Raw genomic sequence first — 22,791 nt, 5'->3', positions numbered from 1 at the left:
AGCAGAAAACTTCGATGGGTGGGGTGGAAGAGAGGGATGGCTGATGTGTATGACATATTAATCAAATAGAAATTTTTTCAATGTTAGTTGTATGATCTAGAAACAATTTGGCCAGAATTAAAGGGCAATAAGAAACAACTAAAGTTGAATAGGGGATTGAAGGCAATTGTGATGGAAATTTGTATTGTTCAAGTAATCAAAGTTTAATTTAATTTAAGAACCATAGACGATGGATATTGCATCAGCATAAACCTTAACTGCTACTGGGTACACAGTTGTCTCCAAGTTACAAATGTCCAGCTTATGAATATCCCTACATACCAGTGAGATGCCATAATTTTAATAAACTTGATTTAATAAACTCTGATGTATATAGATGTGTTTATTCCAACAACTAACAGAATTAGTTTCCTCTCTCTCTTGATTTTTGGTGATTGGTCTTTATTAACAGTTTTTTGTGCTTTTGATACCACTCATCATATTTCATCATAATACTGCGGAGGTACGGTTAACTTAAATAATATTTGTCTATTTTCCTACTTGAGGACAAAATGGACATACAGATATCCATAATAATGGAAGCCTTTCATTACTTTGGTCAGCCTGTATGATGAAAAGTTACTTCAAGGAAACACAATGATTTCATATATACTAAGTCAGGCAATATATTTGGCAGCAATCTAACTGAAACAAGATAAATTCCAGCATTTGTGCTTTTAAAATTTGACATAGAATGTTAGAACGTTGTTATTTGTTTTAAAATTAGTTTTTTTGCATGGTTGCAGTTGGATTGCAATTCTGGCTCTGCATTTCAGAAGTTCTACACCACCAGCTTAAGGTGTCTTGTCTTATCGTTTTTTTTTTCTGTACTTCTGGAAAATTCGCAATGCCAGTATATCATTAACACCCACGATTGCTTGGCTAGGCACAGCTCAAATGCCCTGTATAAATTTGCTGACTACACAATTATTATTGGCAGAATTTCAGATGGTGATGAGGGAGCATACAGGAGCGAGATAGATCAGCTAGTTGAGTGGTGTCACAGCAAAAATCTTGCACCCATTGTCAGTAAGACCAAAGGATTCATTGTGGACATCAGGAAGTGGAAGTTGAGGGAACATACACCAGTCCTCAATGAGGGATTAGTACTGAAAAGTACTATCAAATATCAAATTCCTGGGTGTAAACATCTCTAAGGATCTATCCTGGACCTAATATTATTGATGCAATTACAAGGCAGGCATGATGCCTATATTTCATTAGGAGTTTGAGGAGAATTGGTATGTCACCAAAGTCACTCACAGATTTATACAGATGTAACATAGAGAGCATTCTAACTGGTTGCTTCACCGTCTGGTATGGAGGGCGTCACTGCACAGGATTGTAAACCACTGAAGATAGTTGTAAACTCAGCCAACTCCACTATGGGCACTAACCAGCATCCAAGACACCTTCAAAAGGTGATGCCTCAAAAAGACAGCACCAATCATTAAAGAATCCTATCACCCACGACATACGACCATAAGATATAGGAGCAGAATTAGGCCTTTTGGCCCATCGAGTCTGCTCTGCTATTTGATCATGGCTGATCCAATTTACCTCTCAGCCCCAATCCCTTGTCTTTCCCCTGTATCCCTTCATGCCCTGATCAATCAATAATCTCTCAATCTCTGTGGTAAATATACTTAAAGACTTGGCCTCCACAGCTGCCTGAAGCAGTGAGCACCACAGATCCACTACACTCATCTCCATTCTGGAGGATGCCCCTCTATTCTGAGGATGTGTTCTCTGGTCTTAGACTCTCCCATCACAGGAAGCATCCTCTCCACGTACACTCTATTCAAGCCTTTCACCATTTGATAGGTTTCAATAAGGTTTCCCCTCATTCTTCTGAATTCCAGTGAATACAGGCCCAAAACCATCAAACGGCCTTCATATGACAAGCCGTTTAATCCTGGAATTATTTTTGTAAACCTCCATTGAATCCTCTTCAGCTTCAGAACATCCTTTCTAATATAAGGGACCCAAATTCCAAGTGAGGTCTCACCAGTGCTTTATAAAGTCTCAACATTATATCCTTGCTTTTATATTATAGTCCTCTTGAAATGAATGCTAACATTGCATTTACCTTCCTCACCATTGACTCAACCTGCAAATTAACCTTTAGGGTATCCTGCACAAGGATCCCAAATCCCTTTGCACCTCAGATTTTTGTATTTTCTGCCTATTTAGAAAATTGTCAACCCTTTCATTTCTTCTACCAAAGTGCATGACCATAAACTTCCCATCACTGTATTCCATCTGCCACTTCTTTGCCCATTCTTCTAATCTGTCCTAGCCCTTCTGTAGTCTTTCTACTTTCTCAAGACTACCTGCCCCTCCACATATCTTAGTATCATCTGCAGACTTTGTGAGACACTCTGGTTCCATCAGCTGTGTAAGTCTAGGGAAGACAATCTCCAGCTCTGTCAAACATGAGATTGAAATGCAAGCCCCCCGCGTCCCCTGATTGTGCGCACGCTGCGTGATTTGTTACTCCGTTACAAATAAGTACCACAAAATAACCCTGTGACCCCTGTGGAACACCACTAGTTTCCAACAGCCAACCAGAAAAAGCACCTTTTATTCCTACGCTTTGCCTCCTGCCAATCAGCCACAACTTTATCAATGCTACAATCTTTCCTGTAATATCATGGGCTTGTCGCTTGCTAAGCAGCCTCACGTGTGTCTCTTGTCAAAGACCTTCTGAAAGTCCAAGCTTGCAACATTAACTGAAGCATCATTATCCATCCTGCTTGTTATTTCTTCAAAAAATTCCAACAGATTTGTCAGGCAAGATTTTCCCTTGAGGAAATCATACTGATTACGGCCTATTTTATGATGTGCCTCCAAGTACACCAAAACCACATCTGTAACAATCAACTCCAATATATTCCCAACCACTGAGGTCAGACTAACTGGCCTATCTTCTGCCTCTCTCCCTTCTTGAAAAGCGGGGTGACATTTGCAATTTCCCAGTCTTCAGGAGACATTCCAGAAGCTAGTAATTCTTGTAAGTTCTTTAGTAGTGCTTCCACAGTTTCTTCAGCCTCTTCTTTTAGAACTCTGGGATGTACACCATCTGGTCCAGGTGACTTGTCCATCTTCAGATCTTTCAGTTTCCCCTACTCCCTAGTAATGTCCTCTTCTTATTGCTACCATCAAGGAGGAGGTACAGGAGCCTGAAGACACACACTCAATGTTTCAGAAACAGCTTCTTCCCCGCTATCATCAGATTTCTGAATGGTTAATGAACACTTCCTCACTATTTTTCCCTCTCTTTTTGCATGACTTATTTATTTATTTGTTTATATATACTTAGTGTAATTTATAGTTTTTATTACTATTTATTGCAATATCTAGTGCCCTTCCCTTGGACAGCATCGGTGGTGTGGAGAGGGGAGACTTGCAGCTTGGGCAACTGCCAGTCTTCCATAAAAAACCTGCCCAGGCTTGCGCCCTGGAAACTTTCCAAGGCGCAAATCCATGGTCTATCGAGACTAATGGAGGCCTACATATTGCAATATACTGCTGGACAAAACAACAAATTTTGTGACACACATCGGTCAGTGATATTAAACTAGATCCTAATTCTGATTGTGAGCTGTTGGGTGTGATTTGAAGCACATCATCCAGCGGTCTGCACTCTGGAGTTCTCTTCCCTGTCTCTTCCCACCTTTAGATCTACCTTTTGGACTGAGTAGGAGCTACTATACAAACTCAGTGTTGGTATTGCCTCGTCTTTGCAAAGTACCTTTGGGAGATTCATAACTTTACCACTTGCTTATACTCATGTAGTTAATCATAAGTTTAAAGGACTGGTTAAATATCATCATGTGACTGCATGTCCTATTCTATAATGACATAAGCTCATTGTATTACTGACTATCTTATTATTTCAGTTGTAAAATTAGTTTATATGGCACACAATAATAGTTCAGATTACATGATTGAGCTATACATCCCTGTCACCTCATACATCTCTTTTCCTGTTCATTTAGCATTTTCCTACATTTGCTCACATTAAGATATGCTAACAAGACACTTTTGTACAGTTCATCACCATTTTAAAAAAATATTTGTGTATTATTCTTGTAGGAATCAAGGCTTTGAAATCAGCAAAGGAAGTGGAAAAAGAAAATCAGGCCAAGAAGTACAAAATAGCTTCTGTTACACTGCGAACTTGGGTGAAACTAGATGCCTCTGTGCAAGTGGTTTTAATTATTCCAGTATGTGATATGATCTAAGCTATGCGAAGGTTACTGGAAAACATTGTTCCACATTATTATATTCAGAGTCACACTTGGCAAGTTTTTTTAACCTTGCCATCTCTGTGGAATCGGTCACTTCAATAGAACACTAGCTCCATCTGTAGTAAGCTGAAAGAAAAACTGAAATGCATTATTCTCATTGTAAGTTCAAACTCCTTATGGAATTGCCCATAACATGAACTTGGATACACCTTTAGTGAAATTAATGGATTGGTTGAATATAGCAGACATATACAATGAATAGGGAACATGAAGAAAGGAACCAAAATTCTGACAAGATGTTACATTAAGCTTAAGTTATAAGAAATAGACTCCATTTAGAAAATGATTTCAACAGCCCCATGCTAAAGAATTTTGGTCAATTAAGTGTTTAGATATTTAAGTCCCCTTTAAGCACGCTCCAGTCCACTTTTCAGCTTGATAACTTTCTTTCAGATTATGCTTCTTGAACTGAATGAAGGACCACTTCATCTATTTTTTTTCCACAAACAAGAGAAAATCTGCAGACACTGGAAATCTGAGCAATACGCACAAAATGCTAGACGAACACAGCAGGCCAGGCAGCATCTGCAGAAAAAAGTACAGTCGATGTTTCAGGCTGAAACCTTTGTCAAAATTTTGCTCATCCATTTTTTTCTTCTTTTGACTTGGCCATTCATTATTTGATTATATCTTTGTAACGTATCTTGGGATTTCTTCCCTGTAACAGAAGTGCGAGTTGTTGGTGGAGCTACTTCTGCAAGAGGACTGACGATCTCTACAATGTGAAGAAGCGGGACATCTACCATTGCTTCGAATTGTTTATGCAGTCATCATCTTTGTCAGGAGGCCTGGTTAAATATGGGATTCAGCCTGCATCTAGCTGTTAGCTGTAGTAATTAAGTTATTTTTGCAAATATTTTCCCTCTTAAACTGCACTGGAAAAGTTGGCAAGATAGAATTGGGTGCAGGCCAAGTCATTGGGTATATTTAGGGTGGAGGTTGATAGGTTCTTGATAAATCAGGGTATCAAATGTTACGAGGAGAATGGGGTTGAGAAGGATAATAAGTCAACCATGATGGAATGGCAGGGAAGACTTGATAGGCTGAAATGCCTAATTCTTCTCCTAAAGGGAGATCTTATGGTCTTACAGTATCTCAGCTTGAATAGTGTACTATTCTGGTCATAACACTGAGTGACAGATGGGATGGCACTGGAGAGTATACAGAGGGGATTGACCAGAATGTTGCTTGGGATGAGGTATTTCAGTTTTAGTGGGGAGACTTGATCTGTTACTTCCTGTAGAGCTTGAAAGTAAGAAGGGCCTTGATTAAAGTATATGAAGTTGCTAGGGATATACAAACTTTGTAGATAGTGTCGATTTCATGAAATGTTTCACCCTATCAAAGAAGAATAAAACTAGAGGACATAGACTGAGGGTAAGGGATATGAGAGTTAGAGTGGATCTGAGGGTAACTTTTCACTTAGGGAGTGGCAACAATGCACTGCTGGAGAGATTAGTCTAAACAGAGTTGCTGACTACAGTTAAGTCTAAGTGAACACTTAAATTGCCAAGGCATTTGCTGGAAGATGGGATTACTATGGATGGGAGCCCATTGATCAACATGGCTATGGTGGGCTACATGGCCAGTTTCCAACTGTAGGACTGTAGAGGCACATATGCAGAGAAAGGTGAGATCAGCTAAGGTGGAGTGGATAACAGGCACTACCTTCAAATCCCACTACAGCTGTCTCCACCATCTCCATTTCCTTGGTGCTATATCTGCTCCTTCCTCTGGCCCACAACACACACACATACATACATATATTTATTTATATATATATATACATACACACACACACACACACACACACACACACACACACACACACACACACATACACACATATATATCTCTCTCATTCTATCACTCTCTCTCTCTCTCACTCACGTGAATGATTGAGAAAAATCCATTTAGACTGACACTCAATGAAAGCTCTCAGTGAGGCATCAGCAGGCAACTGCAGCCCAAATGTTGGCACTAACCAGAGACCGTCACAGCTGCTTAGTGCTAATCAGCAGGTGCTTGAGAAGGGAACAGCTAAACAGATCGATGATTTGGCCAAAAGCTGTTCAGGATGCCAAGAAGTTCAAAATGCGCTGGCACAGGCAGTGTTACACTCATGGGAGTGGCTGCCTTCACTGTGGCAAAGAGTACATATTGACTTTGCTGGGCCATTCATGGACCCCATGTTCCTGATTGCTGTTGATGCTCATTTGAAGTGGCAGTAGGTTATACTAATCAAGTCAACCACCTCAGCAAAAACTGTCTCCGCCCTGAGGACTATCCTCACCAGAACAATTTATGAATGACAACAGACCATAAGAAATGTGAAAATTCAGGCTGTTCATGAAGATAAATGGCATGAGACATCTCAAGTCAGCTCCTCACCACCCAGCAACAAATGGGTTAGCTGAAAGGTATATCCAAACCTTCAAGAAGTCCATTAAAGTGATGGACAAGGAGGACATTTCTCTACAGCACAAGGTGGACAACTTCCTTTTTGTGTATCAGAACTCTGCTCATGCGACGACGAATCAAACACTTGCAATGCTGTTCATGAACCGGAATCTGAGATCTCGCATAGACCTCCTGAAACCAGATCTCTGGAGGGAAGTAAAGAATAAACAGTTCAGCCAGCTGCCAAGCGAAGCAGCAGGGAGCTTCGAGATTGGACAGGAAGTCCTAGCGCGTGGTTACTAAGAAAGCAAGTGGACACCTGGTAGGATAGTTACAAGAACTGGACCACTGATGTACACAGTTGATGTTGGAGATCATACATGGAGACATCAGGTGGACCAGCTACTGGATGCTCAACCGATGAACAGACCTGAATTAATTGCATCCAACAAGATGGGCGCACATTACAGTTACCGGATTTACCTCTCAGTGATGATCATGTCACTAACAGCAACGTGAAACTGGAAACCGAGAATGTTGTCTTAGACGAGACACCTGCCAAACCTGACGCCGCTCCACCGGTCCAGAGGCGCTATCCTGAAAGAAAGAGAGCACCACCCAAAAGACTAAACTTTTAGAACTGTGAAGTTAGTTATGGACTGTTATCATGAAGGTATGTTTATTTGGAGTATGGGTTTACGAAAGGGAATTTAATGTTTTGTACATAGACAGTTTTATGTTGCATTAATCTAAAAGGGGAGGAGGTGCAATGTATGGGTCTATTTATTTTACAGCAATGAACACCCCCTCTCCCCCAGCACTACGTATTGATCTGTTGTCTATGCATGCATTGTTGTCTACCCATGCACATTGTCCTCTCTCTCGCTGCAACGTGAATACACCAGTTAAAGCTATTTCCCACATGCGTGCTTTTATATAATTGATATGTAGTTGTGTACTGACACAACAGAGCTAACTGGTCAAAAACACTTGTTATAGAAACAATCCTATATCTGTGTGCGATGGCATCCCTGAGCCTCCTCCCAGGGTTTGCATGACTGACACCAGTGAAAACCCAGAGGAAGCCGCTGGCCCAATGAAGGAAGCCCTGAACACCAGCAAGACCAAGAACAAAACTGGTGTTTGGAATGTGCGAACCATGTAAAATACAAGCAAGCTAGCACAAATAACTGCATAGATGCGTTGTTGCAACTGGGCTTCGGTGAAAGCAGATAGACAGGGCCTGGCAGACTAATGGCAGCAACTGGTGAAATACCAGAGCTGTGTTCTGTCCACACTCTTGTATGGGTCAGAATGCTGGCATATGACAGAGAGTGACCTTACCAAGCTGTTGTCATTCCACGCAACAAGCCTCTAGAAGATCCTCCATATTTTCTGGCCAGGAAAGACCTCCAGCCACCGCTCTACTCCTTCAGTGTCACCAAGAGGACATGGCCATGGTCATCAGGAGGGAATGTTGGAGATGGATTGGGCATATGATGAGAAGGGAGTCAGACCCCATCATCAAAACAGCATTTCATTGGACCCCTAAAAGGCAGAGAGCAAAAACAACTCGGCACCATACCGTAGAGCCAGAAGTGAGGACACTGAGACACACCTGGGGCACAAGAGAGAAGATAGCCAAGGACAGGCAGAGACAGATACCCTAAACTCCAGCTGCGTAACAAGCATCAGCACAATCTAATCCCTTAAATACCATAACCATAGGCATCCAGTCTAGTATCACTCTCCTTTCAATCCATAATAAATTATTATTTAATCCTGCCTCCTTCTACTCAACTCTCATTCACCATATTCATTAACATTTGTTACAATCCCTTTCTCCCCAACATCTTTACTCTCCCAACCAGTCCAGTCCTATTCACTCTCTCTCCTGCACTCTTTAATATCCTACCATCTAATTCCACTTTCTGCCTCGAAATGTAGTGACCATATTCTACATGAAACTTCTTAAGATGCTGGAGAGGATTCAGGACAAGAGAAATTAAGAAAAAAATTTGCAAGAGTTAGACTGTGCAAGGAAATGTTAAGAAAGTTAAGATAACACTATAATGATTAAACTATTAAAATTAAAACCATTAACATAAAATATTTTTAAATGTGTAAATTGAACAGACAAATAATTATGTATGTTAAATTACATCAAGATAATTTAAAATGGTATCTTGCCTTCCACTTTGCTTCTAAATTGTTGCCCTGCACTCCCCATTGAAATGAGTGCCTACTGACTGGGTTGTTGTTGGGGAATCCCAGCTCCTGGACATTACTGCTGTACTTCAAGCCCTTGAAATCTGCAAGTTCCAGCCTTCTACATTTCTTAACACGTCCAACAAAGTCCATCACTTAATGTAGTCGCAAAGCTGAACATCAATCTGATCTTTTGGAAATAACTGGCAAAGTATTATGAGAAAAAAACCATATTTGGAAAAATGCTATGATTAAGTAGCAAATCCATTCCTTCTTCTGGCACATCAATCACACTCTAAAGAGTTTACAAAAATTATTGCTGGAATAGATAATGAAAGAGTCTATATATAAGTTATTGGACAATATTTCAAAACATTATGGCCAACTTGTGAACATTACAGACAATTGTGGAAAAGTAATACATATGCTCTAATAAAGTATTACTGTTAATATTCCATTTCTACCATTATGTAGAAGTTAGTGGTGATGAAGGAGGAGATCCAGAGGTCGAAGTGCTGGAAACTTTCCAAAATTCCAGTTTGGCAACTTGAATAATCTAGCCCATTGTGTAATCTAAAATATTGCAAGCAGCAGAGCATTATTCATGAAAATAAATCATAATCTGTTCATGACCAAGTGGCATTCCTGAGCAATAATTGACCTGAAGCAGTGTTTGGCAGCACTTCCAAAAAGGATGCAGTGAAACAATGGAATATTAGATTATTCATCTGATCTAGTTAGAGCTTGTAGCTTTAAAAGATCAATGCAATTCTGACAGCAAGCAAGCAGTCTTCTTCCCCCAAGACAGTACCCCTCACATTTATACAATGAGTTTCCAAGTCATTGGGCTTTTGATGACATAATGGTATTGGCCTCTAATAGCTACCAAAGTATGTGGCATGAATGACTACTCTTATGATGTTCCCCTTATTGATATCAGTAAGAGACTTAATTGGCCTCTGAACATCATGAAGACCATCATGAACATCGATAATCATTTATTATCGAAGTATACAACTCTGAGATTCTTCTTCTCCTGATACCCATGAAACCAAGAAAAAAAAAGAATGGCAACAGGATCAGCAACCCCCCCCAAATCCCCCTCCCGCTACTACAGGAAACATAACAAGAACATCAGCCTCCAAATATCCTTCTCCCTGCAAAAGAACATCAATTCCCAGACGCTCTGCCTCCCACACAAAATGCAAAAAGGAATATCGGCTTCCAAATCCCCCTCCCCTGCACAAAAATAACACACGAAAGAATGGGAGAAAACACAGCATATAAAAAACTCTGAGACTAAACATAAGTCCAAAGTACAGGTCCATGACCATATCCATATGCAAAATGCAGAAGACGTCGGTAACAACCTCCAGGTCACACAGGCTTCCCTCACTGACTGCAGAGCGATCCCACCAGTGATCAGAAGGCACATGACAGTGCTCACCTTCTGCATTCACCTCAATACTTCAATCTCTTTCATCACTTTAATCAGCGAAATAAAGTCAACATCTGGCAGCGTTAAAAAACTCTCACAGGCAAAAGTGCAGTGCGATTTTTAATTTGCCTTCTAAATATTTTCAAGATTGAAACATACACCTAAGATTAAAACATAATATCATAACTATAAATAAAAATAGAAAGTTTGAAATGTATTGGAATATTTATGAAATAAATTTACAATTCACATATAAGAACTTAGATTTGGGGTGATAATGCAGTGGCTGACAGCAGAATAATGATTTAGTGTAAAATGTCTTGGAGCTCATGCTAAAACATTAAACATTTCTATGTAATTCACAGCAGGTTCATAAATCTCTTGAAATCATGATCAATGCAACAGTTTCTCCTTGATTGCATTGAGAAAGGCCGTACAACAACACTGCACACTGAATCACTGACTACAGTTTTGGGATCCCCATGATAAATTATACATAGAGAAATCTTGTACTTGAAGAAAGCTGATAATTTCTTACAACTATATCACTATTGCTATTCATCATGCAATGCATTGTGTGTTGTATGCGCCAATGTTCCTGATATTAAACAATGTTGCTTTGTCTGACTCATCATTAGCAACATCATAGTATTTTTATCAAAAGATTAAGCATAAGAAGGGATTTAGGAGAGCTAGAAGGGGACATGAGAAGGCCTTAGCGAATAGGATTAAGGAAAACCCCAAGGCATTCTTTATGTATGTATGTAAAGAACAGCAGGATGATTAGAGTGAGTGTAGGACCGATAAAGGGTAAACGAGAAAATGTGTGCCTGGAGTCAGAGGATTCCAGGCTCACATTCTATGTTGTATGTTCTAAAATAAAATAAAATTTTCAAACATAGAGCCATACTCTAAACTGCAAAAGTAGACTGTAACTAATATTACTTTTTAAATTGGAACAGCAATATTTGAGACAGCAATGGATGTGGAATTGAAATAATCAATCTTCTCAAAATGAACCTCATTTGTTTGGAGGGACTACAGGGGGCTCACTGTTCTAGAGAGGCATTGGAAAAGATGAGAGGAGGAAAGCTTGGCTGCCCAAGGAGAAGGTAGAGAAAACAGGGGCTGCATGGTTTCACCTTCTCAGCCCACCGCCTCATCTGGAACAGATGCCCCAGAGATAGCTGCTTCTGAACAGTGTTCCTCAGCCACATCAAACAAAGGTCAACATAGAGTTAACTGCAAGAGTACAAATGTTCATCTTATAGGAGGTGAGGCAGCCACATTTATGTTGGAAAAAAATTCAGAAAAAGCAAGAATATACCTTCAATATGGAGAATGACGTGCAAAAAGGAAGGAAATATTTTACAGCCCATGAGAAAATTTATTTTCATCCTTTGGGCTGCTGCTTGAATATAAACAAGTATCTTCAAATATTTGATTGTATCTGTGACTGCCTCTAACTAACAGTACAGTTGATCTTTGAAAAGTTAATTGGATACAAATTAAAATACATACTTAAATAGCGAACAATTGATCTTTGGACCAAGAATGAAAAACAAAATGAGTTACAGATTCTGTTCTTGATTAATAGCAATATAATTGCGCTATGTACTTAAATGCGTCATTCCGTGAGGTCAGGATTAGCAATGGTTGGATTGTCTTCCATGGTTAAACAACTTACTGACGCTCAACATCTAGCTTATATTTGATAAATGGTCATATGAGTGATCGTCAAACTATATTTTCACACCAGTTCAAACCTTCAGGAGGGGAAGAATGAAAATTTGGTGGGAATTGGACTAGGATAAATTGGGAAAAAATATAAGGAACTCAGCAGATGATGGGTTGGCCTGCAAATATCTTACAGTTCAAATCATCAAAAAGGCCAACCACATCTCTATCAGACTTCTGTTTTGTTCCAGAATGTTTAGAGTAGGATGGATTAGATTTGTGATGACTGGCTTCAAACCATATGAGCTTGAGCCACTTTGGCAGCAAAGAGAAAATCTGCTCTTGTAGTTAAGTCACAAGAAATGGGTTTTAATAAGTCACTCTGTAAGTGATATGGAATAGGGATTGCACACTATGTTATGTTACTTATATTAAAATGATCCTTTGTGTCTCAGGCAGGGAGAAGTGGCCCTGTGAAGGTTGCTTTTTGAGGTAAGCAGAAGGGAAAGAAGGTAGGCTGAAATTATTGCTTCACCTCATAATCTGCATCAACAACAGAGGCAGCAATAACTCAGGTAGATGAGGGAGAAATTGTTGTACTAAAACATGAACAGATATTTATTAAACCTCATAATTTCCTCATGTGACTGAATGGATTTCGTGAGATCTTATGCATGCAGTCAAAGTTTGTAATGTGGCTCATCAATAGTGCATCTTTAGTAACAGTTTTACATAATTTGGAGTACAGGTTATCAGCCATTATCGGTAAATTGCTTATCTCAACATTTTCTGACAGTGTGAAATTGGAACAGCATCCAGCTTATTTGCTCTTTGAGATTTGCTTCCTTGCTCTGTGCAATTATTTGAGAAGGAAAGAATAATAACAACTTATTATTTGCTGAGCGATTTGGGTCTTAAGATAAATAGATTCAATAGCAAGAAATAGGCTGCTGGAGGAACTCAGCAAGTCAGGCAGCACCTGTGGATGGTAATGGATAAGTGTTCCAGGTCGAAACCCTCTTGCTGGTCTGAGACAGTATGGGGGAGGGGTTGTATAAAGGAGGAAGGGGTGGGGAACAAGCTAGAAAGAATCAGAATCAGGTTTGATATCACCGGCAAATGTCATGAAGTTCGTTAACTTTCTGGCAGCAGGACAATGAAATACATGATAAATAAATATAGAGAAAACAAAACTGAGTTACATTGTGTTTATATATGTCTATTAAGTGGTTCAATTAAAATAAGCAGTGCAAAAAACAAATAAAACAGTAGTGAGGTAGTGTTCATGGGTTTAATGTCCATTTAGAAATCAGATGTCAGAGGGGAAGAAGCTGTTCCTGAATCACTAAGTGTGTTCCTTCGGGATTCTCTACCTCCTTCCCGATGGTAACAATGTGAAAAAGGCTTATCCTGGGTGGTGAGGATCCTCTAGTGATGGATTCCACACCATTCCTTGAAGATGCCTCAGATGCTACGAAGACTACCACCCGTGTTGGAGCTGACTAATTTTATAAGTTTCTGCAACTTACTTTGTTCTTGTGCAGTAGACACACCCTCCTCCAATACCAGACAATGATGCAAGCAGTCAGAATGCTCCCCACAGTACATCTGTAGAAGTTTTTGAGAGTTTTAGTTGACGTCCAAATCTCCTCAAACTCCAGATGAAATATAGTCGGCTGTCTTGCCTTCTTTGTAGCTGCATCCACGTTAGGTCCTCAGAGGTAATGACACCTAGAAACTTGAAATTGCTCACTCAGGAACTTGAAAAGCAATAGGTGGATCCAGCTGAGGAAGGGTTAATTGGCAGATGGAGTTGGGCGAGGGAAGAGTAGAGACAGCGACAGAGGCTGGGAGGTGATAGGTGGAGGCAAAGGGCTACAGCTTATGGAATCTATAAGGAAAGAAGATGTGAAACCAAATAAGGGAGGGCACATCAAAGAGTAGAGGGTACAAACATCTTAACCTATTAAAAAGGGGAGATCACTCATGAATGTAAGGACAAAGAACACATGAAAGTATGAAAATATGACTGATGAGAAATAAAAATAATCTTTCCGCATGCTATAATAGATAGAGGCAAAATAATTCTTTGAAAGAGAATATAGATCATCTGTGTGAAAATTAGGAAGGGTATACGACAACTATGTCCACAGCAAAATTTCTTAAAAGCTGTTTATGTGCCAGAAAGCCAGCAAAAGACGCCAGCTTCAATACGTCCGGATTAATTTGGAAACAGTGCCAATACAATGCATACTAATAGATGGCAAGGGCTATTGGAGTCCCAGCAGGCTGCCACAGGATCTTGCAGCTGCCAAGATTTTTACTGCTTCAATATAGAAGTACTTACAATATATTATAGATTAGGTGTCACATGTCTTAAATAAACCGCAAAAATAAATGCCAGGAGAATTTCTTTAAAAACAACATGCATAATGCACAAAATGATATTAATAAGTGTTCTGCATTTAATTTGTGTGACTGTTCTGATAATTAATGGGAAATAATAAGTAGCATGGCTAAAGAGGCTTTGACTGTTGTCACAGAAGTACACTGAAACCCACAGCAAAAGTAATCAGAGCATGTTTTGGCATACCTAGAATAGCTGATCATGCAGTTTAAAGACTCTCATGTAATTGTAGCTCAAATAGCATTGTTCCATCCTGGACTGCAGTTTTAATAACTAAATTTTCACTTTTGTTGCAGTAAATGCTTGAAAATTTCTCACATTTAACACCTCAACTTTTACATCTGTACTGTATTCTGCATCTCCAACGCAAAACAGTGCATTTCTAATTGCCCACTCAAAACATTAGATCAACAAGGTTCTGAGATAGTGCAGAGGACTAGTATATCTATAAATCAATGCACAAAGGATTACAGAACTTTAGAAAGCAACCATACATTTGAAAAGAGAAATACCTCATATATCCTTTGAGCAGTTCCTCTGCTTTGGTCCCTGACTATACCCAGCATTCTCACTTGGGGCTTCATTGATTGAATAGGGCAGGATCCACACCCTAACAAATTATCTTGATTTATGGACTAGACTACACAAGACTGGGATTCGGATCACGTATCCGTGGTGAAACTGAGGTAGACCTTTTTCTGTCATTTGAGAACTGTTCTGGTGGATTGGGTAGAGAAGATCCATAACAGCATGCTCCGGATTCTGACACCATAACAAGACATTAAAAATGGAGCTAACAAGGTTGGAATCATGGCAAAATGTCAGTTACAGAGGATCATTGGCAGTCACAACAAACTCCTGGAGGCAGGAGTCCTTGGAACAATTAATTACTTTCCTCGATCACTAGAAGATTTGACAGCATCCCAGGTAAATGACCAACCTATTTCAGAATAACATTGCTCAGTATTTTTAAGAGAGGGAGCAAAAATAGGTGCCCTAACCACTGCCCATTACTTTTGTTTAACTGACACCATCTTTCATACCAGAGCTTTCGTTATGTCCATCAGTTCAGCTCTCAGCCTTTTCTTCACACACAGAACTAGAACAGGGCTCCCTTGCTCTTACCTAGAACCACTGTAATTTCCATTTTCAACTTGCTCGATAATTTCCAAGATCTAATGTCTTCACTGGGCATTTCTTCCCCTCTAAGCATTCCAAAGGGACAGTTTGAGCTCTATACCCACATCCTTTTCCATTTCACCTTACAATGCCAGCCCTGGAACCTCTGCCCTTGCCCTTTCCACCAGTCCCTCATCATCCAGGACCGCAAAAGATTTTACTGATGAATTGCAGAATTATTTCCATTTCTTCCAAATCATTATACTATATTTACCACACACAGCAAAGTCATCTTTACACTGGAAGAAGCAAACGTAGACTGAGTGGCCATGTTATAGAATACTTCGATTTGTTTTCAATGTACTGTATGAATCTGAGCTTTCGGTGCCCAGGATCAACTTACTTTCTTACTTTCATTCCCATCGTTAGTTTCCTGTAACTGTTGTAATGTGACGCAACGTTCAATGAATAGCACATCATCTTCTGACTGGGCACATTACAGACTTCCAGTCTCAACAATGAGCTCAACAATTTTAGGTTCTTCAGTGTTTGAATTAATGACATCCCCCTTTTTCTAGCAATTTCACATGACTATTCTCCTTTGTTCATTCATATTGCATAAGACTACCTTTTGATATTCTAATTTGAGAAAGAAGAGAATGCTGCCTTTCTCATCACCTGTATGGAATTAAGTTGCAAAATTGACATAAGGAGGAATATAGATAGATTATGTGAGTGTACAACAGTCTGCAATCTGGTAGAGCCTTTAAATACTTTAATATTTTAAATAGATTCTTACAGAAAATGTATAGATCCTCGAAAAGCTTACCAGGGGAGATTAGGAATGCAGTCACGTTCAGATTAGCCATTGACTTAAGGGATAGATTGGCCTACTACTCTTCCTAATTTGTGCATCGTACAATGAACACAAGGAGGTTCTTCAATCACTCACAATAATTCCTGGTCCATCCAAGTGACACACATCTCTCTTTAAATCAAGAGATGACCAATTATTCATTAATAATAAAGAATTATTATTATCATTCAGACATGAACCAAATACTTCATTAGTCAAGCAACAAATCCTTGGTCAATCAACGTGGCCTTGATTTGAGTTATCTCTTACCTTTGCCAGTTCTGGTGAAAGGTCATTGACGGGAACCTTCATCTCCTTTTCCTTGTCCATAAATGCAGCTTGACTATTTCCAGCTTGTTTTTATTTATATTTCTTCTGTTTTTGGTTATAACTCATACAAAACGTCATCCAGATTCTTAGGAAGGAATCTTGAATGACTTCTTCCTTCTTGATCACATAATTTAAGATCATCAAGATATCAATAATGCAGGGTTTTTGAATCTACAGTAATTACTATGATTGGAGCCATTGATTCATTCCAAATATTTTGATCAACCTAGGATTCTGCAAACTAACTGTTAGTCAGAATAAATTTTATGGGTCTGTGCTTAGAATATTTATTACTTGTCCCAAAGATCAAGCTACAGAGTTAAATTCATGATTTCATCAGACAAAATGTATATTTTATTTCAACCAGCAGTAATATCTTACATTAACCATGTTTTCATGGTCTTTCAATATACGATAAGTTTCAGTTGTTATGGACCAGCAACAATAGATGTAGAATGGAGTCGGGGAATTATTGCAAAACAACTGAATTTATTAACATTTACGCAGAAATATAGAAAATTAAACAAACAACTAACTTAAACAGAAGTTAATGGCATTATGCATCTATAGCTCCCAAACAGTCAAACTTAGAAACAATTCTTAACAAGGCCTTACTCAAGCACAGTCTTAGAGTGGCAGTTTAGAAAGTCCAGGGGATTCATGAAATAAGAGACTTGTGTATTCACGATGCAGCGAAGAGACAATCTTGGAGATTCACAATACAGTGGAGAAGCGATCTCGCAGAAACGAAGAAACAGTTACCATAGTTTGCAGCTGTGGAGTACCTTTTCCGAAGTCCAAGAAAAGCGATATTTCACAGAGTAACTGACAGGGAATGTCCCTTTCACTGAAATGGTCACCACACAACATCCAAGACCACGCAGGGGTTAACCAAAAGTGTGTGCCGCAATCCATGTATGGATTATACAAAATGTAAGTCATATTCGAAATGCACAGAGTGCTGCCAGCTAACCCAATACTTTGGGTTCATTCGAAGCCTGCAGTCTTCACTCTCACTCTCTCTTCCCGTCGATTCCTCAATGACTCCTTACCGAACGACCCCCAATTTTTGGCAATCGGTCTGGGTTTCTTTTTTTATACCGTCAGTATATGTCATCAAGTGAAGCTCACGGAAACAAAACTACGGATTCCGAGCAAAGTGAAACTATGATCATGTGACGCCCACAGGCATCACAACTATAAACTTCCAGCAAAACAAGACCATAGATACATCACACTTAGTATACAAAGTTACTATCACGTGACACTGATAGGAATCGAAACTGTGGATCCATAACACAATAAGATTTCCCTCCCCTCATTCTTCTCAACTCCAGGGAGTACATGTACAGTGCCATCAAATCCTCCTCATTGTGTACCTCTAGGCCTTCTCCAATGCCAGCTCAGCCTTTGTCTCCTTCCATTTAAGCAAGATTGCTCTCCTTGCTAAAAGAGAGGTAAAAACTAAAACCTGTAGGTTAGGAGTATTTAAAGTTATATCTTCATTTGCAATAATACCAAACAAGGCAGTAAGGGGATCTTCAATGGCTACGTGATATTATCTCTTATTTAATTTTAGAAAAGATCCGCTGCTCAGTCTTAAATTCGAAACAATCTTTTTATGATATCTAGGGACCTATCCTAAATTACTTTTCCAATTTATAAAGTATAACAGTGCACAGACTACTATGTATATTTTTATCTTCTCTTCTTAAGCGAATATGTTTTTTTTTCTAATTATCCATTATCATCCATCAGCTTTTTTCTTTGGTAGTTGGTAGGGGGTTGACTTTTTTAATATAAAAAATTTCTTTTATGATGTATGACCTACCTTTAAATTTTTGATTACAGAGTGGTATACCTTTATGTGATATGCTATAACATTTTGATCAATTTTATTACAATATATGAATGTACACAAGTTATGCTGAGATGTATCTGTGTGTTGCACTCTGTAAATCTTGTTTTTTTTTCTTTGGAATAAAAATATTATAAAAAGAAAAAAGCTCAGTCTTTGTCAGATTAGGGGCCCAAAGCTGCCACAAGACTCCAATTGCGGTCTGACCAATGCATTATAAAGCCTCAGCATTACATCCTTGCTTCTATATTCTAGTTCTCTTGAAATGAATGCTGACATTGCATTTGCCTTCGTTACCACCAACTCAACCTGTAAGTTCACCATTAGGGAATCCTGCACTGGGGCTCTTATGTGCCCTTGCATCTTCACTTTTGGATTTCACTCCCCATTTAGAAAATTGTCTAGGCTTTATTCCTTCTACCAAAGTGCAAGACCATACATTTCCCTGCACATATTCCATCTGCCACTTCTTTGTCCATTCTTCTAATCTAGTTCTTCTGCAGACTCCTTGATTCCTCAACATTACTTACCCCTCCACCTACAGTACCTTTGTATTGTCCACAAACAAAGCTATCAATTCTGTCTTCAAATCATTGACATATAATGTAAGAAGAAACAGTCCCAGCACGACCCCTGCGGAACACCACTAATCACTGGCGGCCAATCAAAGAAGGCTCCCTTTATTCCCACTCTTTGCCTCCTGCCAAACAGAGAGTATCCTGTTCATGCTAGTAGTATCTTTCCTGTTATACGTTGGGCTCTTGCTTAGCAGCCTTACGTGTGACACCTTGTCAAAGGCCTTCTGAAAATCCAAGCACACAACATCTACTGATTCTCCTTTGTCTATCCTGCTTGTTACTTCCTCAAAGAATTCCAACAGATTTGTCAGGGCAGATTTCCCCTTAAGGAAACAAATACTGACTTCAGCCTGTTATATCACACACCTCCAAGTACTCCGAAACCTCATCCTCAATAATGGACTCCAACATCTTCCTAACCACTGAAGTCAGGCTAACTGCCCAATAATCAGGTCTTCACACTTTACCATGTCCTAGCAGGAGTGACTGATTCAGGGTCTATTCATCCCAGCCAGTAGAACAAAACAATTCCATTCCTTCGTAAGAATCTTGTACATTACAACTAGATTGTTTCTCATTCTTCAAAGCTCTAATTCACCACTGTTGTCATGAGTCAATTGCTTACTTATCAGTGGAACCTTGCGTTGCAATTGTTGAACACATTCAGCCAAGCTCATTTCCTCAGAGGACCTCACACACAAATTTCAGGTTGTAGGAAGCTTTGTGAGAGGATGGTTTGCTGCCCATCTCTTACTAGCCTCCCTTCATGGTGGCTCTTTACAAAGCCCAAGATAAAAGGCCTTTGTCTTACTCTCATTCCCTCCATCTGGATGCCATGGCCTGAAAACTGCGGACTTGCTCCTCCCCCTCCCTGTGACTTCTGCAAAAACAACACCAGCATGATTGTCAAGACCTGTACTGCTTGTCTGGAATATGGTTCTGCCTAGCAAGACCACAGCTGTACTCTTACACATGCTTTATGAACTAATATCGTTGAACCATGGAGCGTTGAATGATTGTTTCAATTTAGGAGCAAAAGAATCTGGATGGGTGTTTTTCATTATTTCCTGCCTCTCTTGTCGTGTCACTAACAAATCCGAAAAAAAAATATTGCCAATTACAGTGCATTTATCCAGGTCGCCAGGGATTTGTTCAAGGGAGTAACGCTCAATAGCTATACAGCACATGTTTTCGTTCTGTTACTTATTTATTTCTCGAGCCTTGGGCACTTGTTGCTCATCCCTAATTACCCACAAGGAGCCAGCGGTGAGCTGCAGCCTTCAGGTGAATTTTCTCCAAAAGGTGGTTAGACTCCCTTTTACTGCCAATCATGATGACGGAAAGAACTTACTTGAAACCTCTTAGCCCATGGCTGGGTCTTTCTGCAGGCCTGCACTGCTCATGCACTGAGAAATTCACTGATGCGGTATATGCTTTGTCTGCAGACCCCTGACCTTGTGAATGGAAGCAGCCTGGACCTTATTCACTGCTCTGAAGGACCTTTGTAATGATGACGTAGGGGTAGGATATACTTCTAAACAGACTGTAAATAAATAAGTTGTACATTGAAGCTAAAACTAGAGTTTAATGTACATATTTGGCTTTTGCAGGGGGTGGCAGTGTGGAGATTCATCTCTACCAAAGGAGGTCTAAAGTGCTCTTTCCCTCAGATCAACCTTGAGCAAGATGTAGCTCCTGCTTAGCCCCCTGATCAGGGTCACATACAGCCACGAGAGCCGGTGTTAGATGGAAGTATGAGCAGACGGTGCTTATCACAAGTCCCGGTTATGTGACCACTGACGCCAGGCAGACTGTCTCTGAAGTGTATTGATAATGGCTGAATGGAGTCACCCGTCTTGTGAAGACACTGGCCAGAAGGCAGCAATAGCAAACCACTTTTGTAGAAAAAATTTCCAAGACCAATCACGGTCACAGATAGACCATGATCACCCATATCATACAACATAGCACATAGCAATGGTGAACTTTAGCAGAATAGCCACACTCACGATAACAAAATAAAGCACTATATCAATAAATCCATCAAATTAGTTTTTGAATGTTCAAGATTACCTCAGGCTGAAATGTTTGCTTATTACTGAGGCAAAAACAGGGTATTTGAAGTTAAATGGCTTAAATAGCAATATTTTGAATGCCTTTGCTTATTGTCCACTTTAAGGAGATAGAAACAGCGTGGAAAGTACTGGGATTTGCAAATGGAATAGACCAGTAGGTTTACTATTATTCGAGTTATACTGATTAGTCAAGATATTGTTGGAAATGCCCACAGTTCCATGCTAACCAAATGGCATTCACTCTCAATAAACTGTCAGAGTGGTTGAGACCTAAATGCAAATGAGGAAGTTTAGAACTTGTTGGATGAGCTTTTGCCAGAGATTTCCCAGCTGGTTCTAACATTGGACTTCAATAGTTGTCCCGTAGCAGAACATGAACATATGCTGGGGTATTGGCCTGCTGGAGCCTGGCTGGTTAGGAAGTGATGCAGGAACTGTGAACTCATTTGTCTGAATGGAGAGAAAGGGCTCTGAGGGCAAACAACATCATTTACTTTTAATGAAATATTGAGGATATTTTTAGTATTTTAATTGTTCCAAAATGATTTAAAGTTATTTATTTTACAATTTTTTTGTTCCATGAGCTTTTTTAATAGTCTTGGCAAACATAGAAACATAGGAATCTACAGCACATTACAGGCCCTTCGGCCCACAATGTTGTGCCAACCATGTAACCCAGTCTAGAAACAGCTTAGAATTTCCCTAATGAGAATGTGAAGAGGGTAAAGGGTACGTGTAGAAGGGGTGGGTGAGGGGTAAGTGTAGCAAAATATGTAGACAGGACCAGGGAGAGGATACGTCATTGGGGAAGTGTAGGAGGACAGGGAAGAGGTAGCTAAAATAAGATGCCAGACAGCATGTGGCAACCACAAAGAGGAACCTTGCGACCACAAGGCAATGTATTTGGCAAAGTATTTTCAGCTATATACCTATTTCGAGTGTTTTGCTTGCGTCCATACCCATTCCAAGTATTACGCTTGCGTCTATGCTTATTCCGAGCATTTCGCGTGTTTAGCTATGCAATAGCCAATCAATTGATGAATTTGAATTGGTAATCATATTTGCGAATGTAGTGCCCCGCTTTTGTGTATAAATATGACCTTTGTAAACCGACAACTTGGGAGTTGGTTACCTTACGCCCGAAGTGCGTGGGGCTGCAAACTCCTCTCAGAATAAAAACCGTTTCAGAGGTAATTTTGTGTCTCTGGTGTTTTTCCTCAACTGAGCAGGTTAATAATTTCAATTGAACAATCTCCTGTGATCATGAAATGATCACTCTACCACATAGCTCTCTGTTTTTCTAAGCTCAGTGTACCTATCTAAGAGTCTCTTAAAAGACCCTATTGTATCCGCCTCTAACATATTCGCTGGCAGAGCATTCCATGCATCCTGTGTGAAATTTACGGATGTTTCTGTCAAGAACATTTGGAAGCCAGACCGCAGGGACCTGGACTGCCATTTTGTACCACAAAAGCAAGTCCATTTTTTTCCCT

At 39.7% G+C, this 22,791-nt stretch overlaps 1 long non-coding RNA gene across 1 annotated transcript in view; it reads left to right on the top strand.

Moving 5' to 3' along the window:
- The first annotated feature begins 12,517 nt into the window (after positions 1 to 12,517).
- LOC132397822 (uncharacterized) overlaps positions 12,518 to 22,791 on the top strand; it is a 37,335-nt gene continuing 27,061 nt past the window's right edge. The window contains exon 1 of the long non-coding RNA XR_009513458.1: positions 12,518 to 12,567. This is a non-coding gene — a long non-coding RNA (uncharacterized LOC132397822). The remainder of the gene's footprint in view (positions 12,568 to 22,791) is intronic.

This window comes from Hypanus sabinus, chromosome 8 (assembly GCF_030144855.1).
Source record: "Hypanus sabinus isolate sHypSab1 chromosome 8, sHypSab1.hap1, whole genome shotgun sequence".
Lineage (NCBI taxonomy): Eukaryota > Metazoa > Chordata > Chondrichthyes > Myliobatiformes > Dasyatidae > Hypanus > Hypanus sabinus.
The sequence above is the reverse complement of the archived record's forward strand: the minus strand, read 5'-3'. Positions and strand labels throughout refer to the sequence as shown.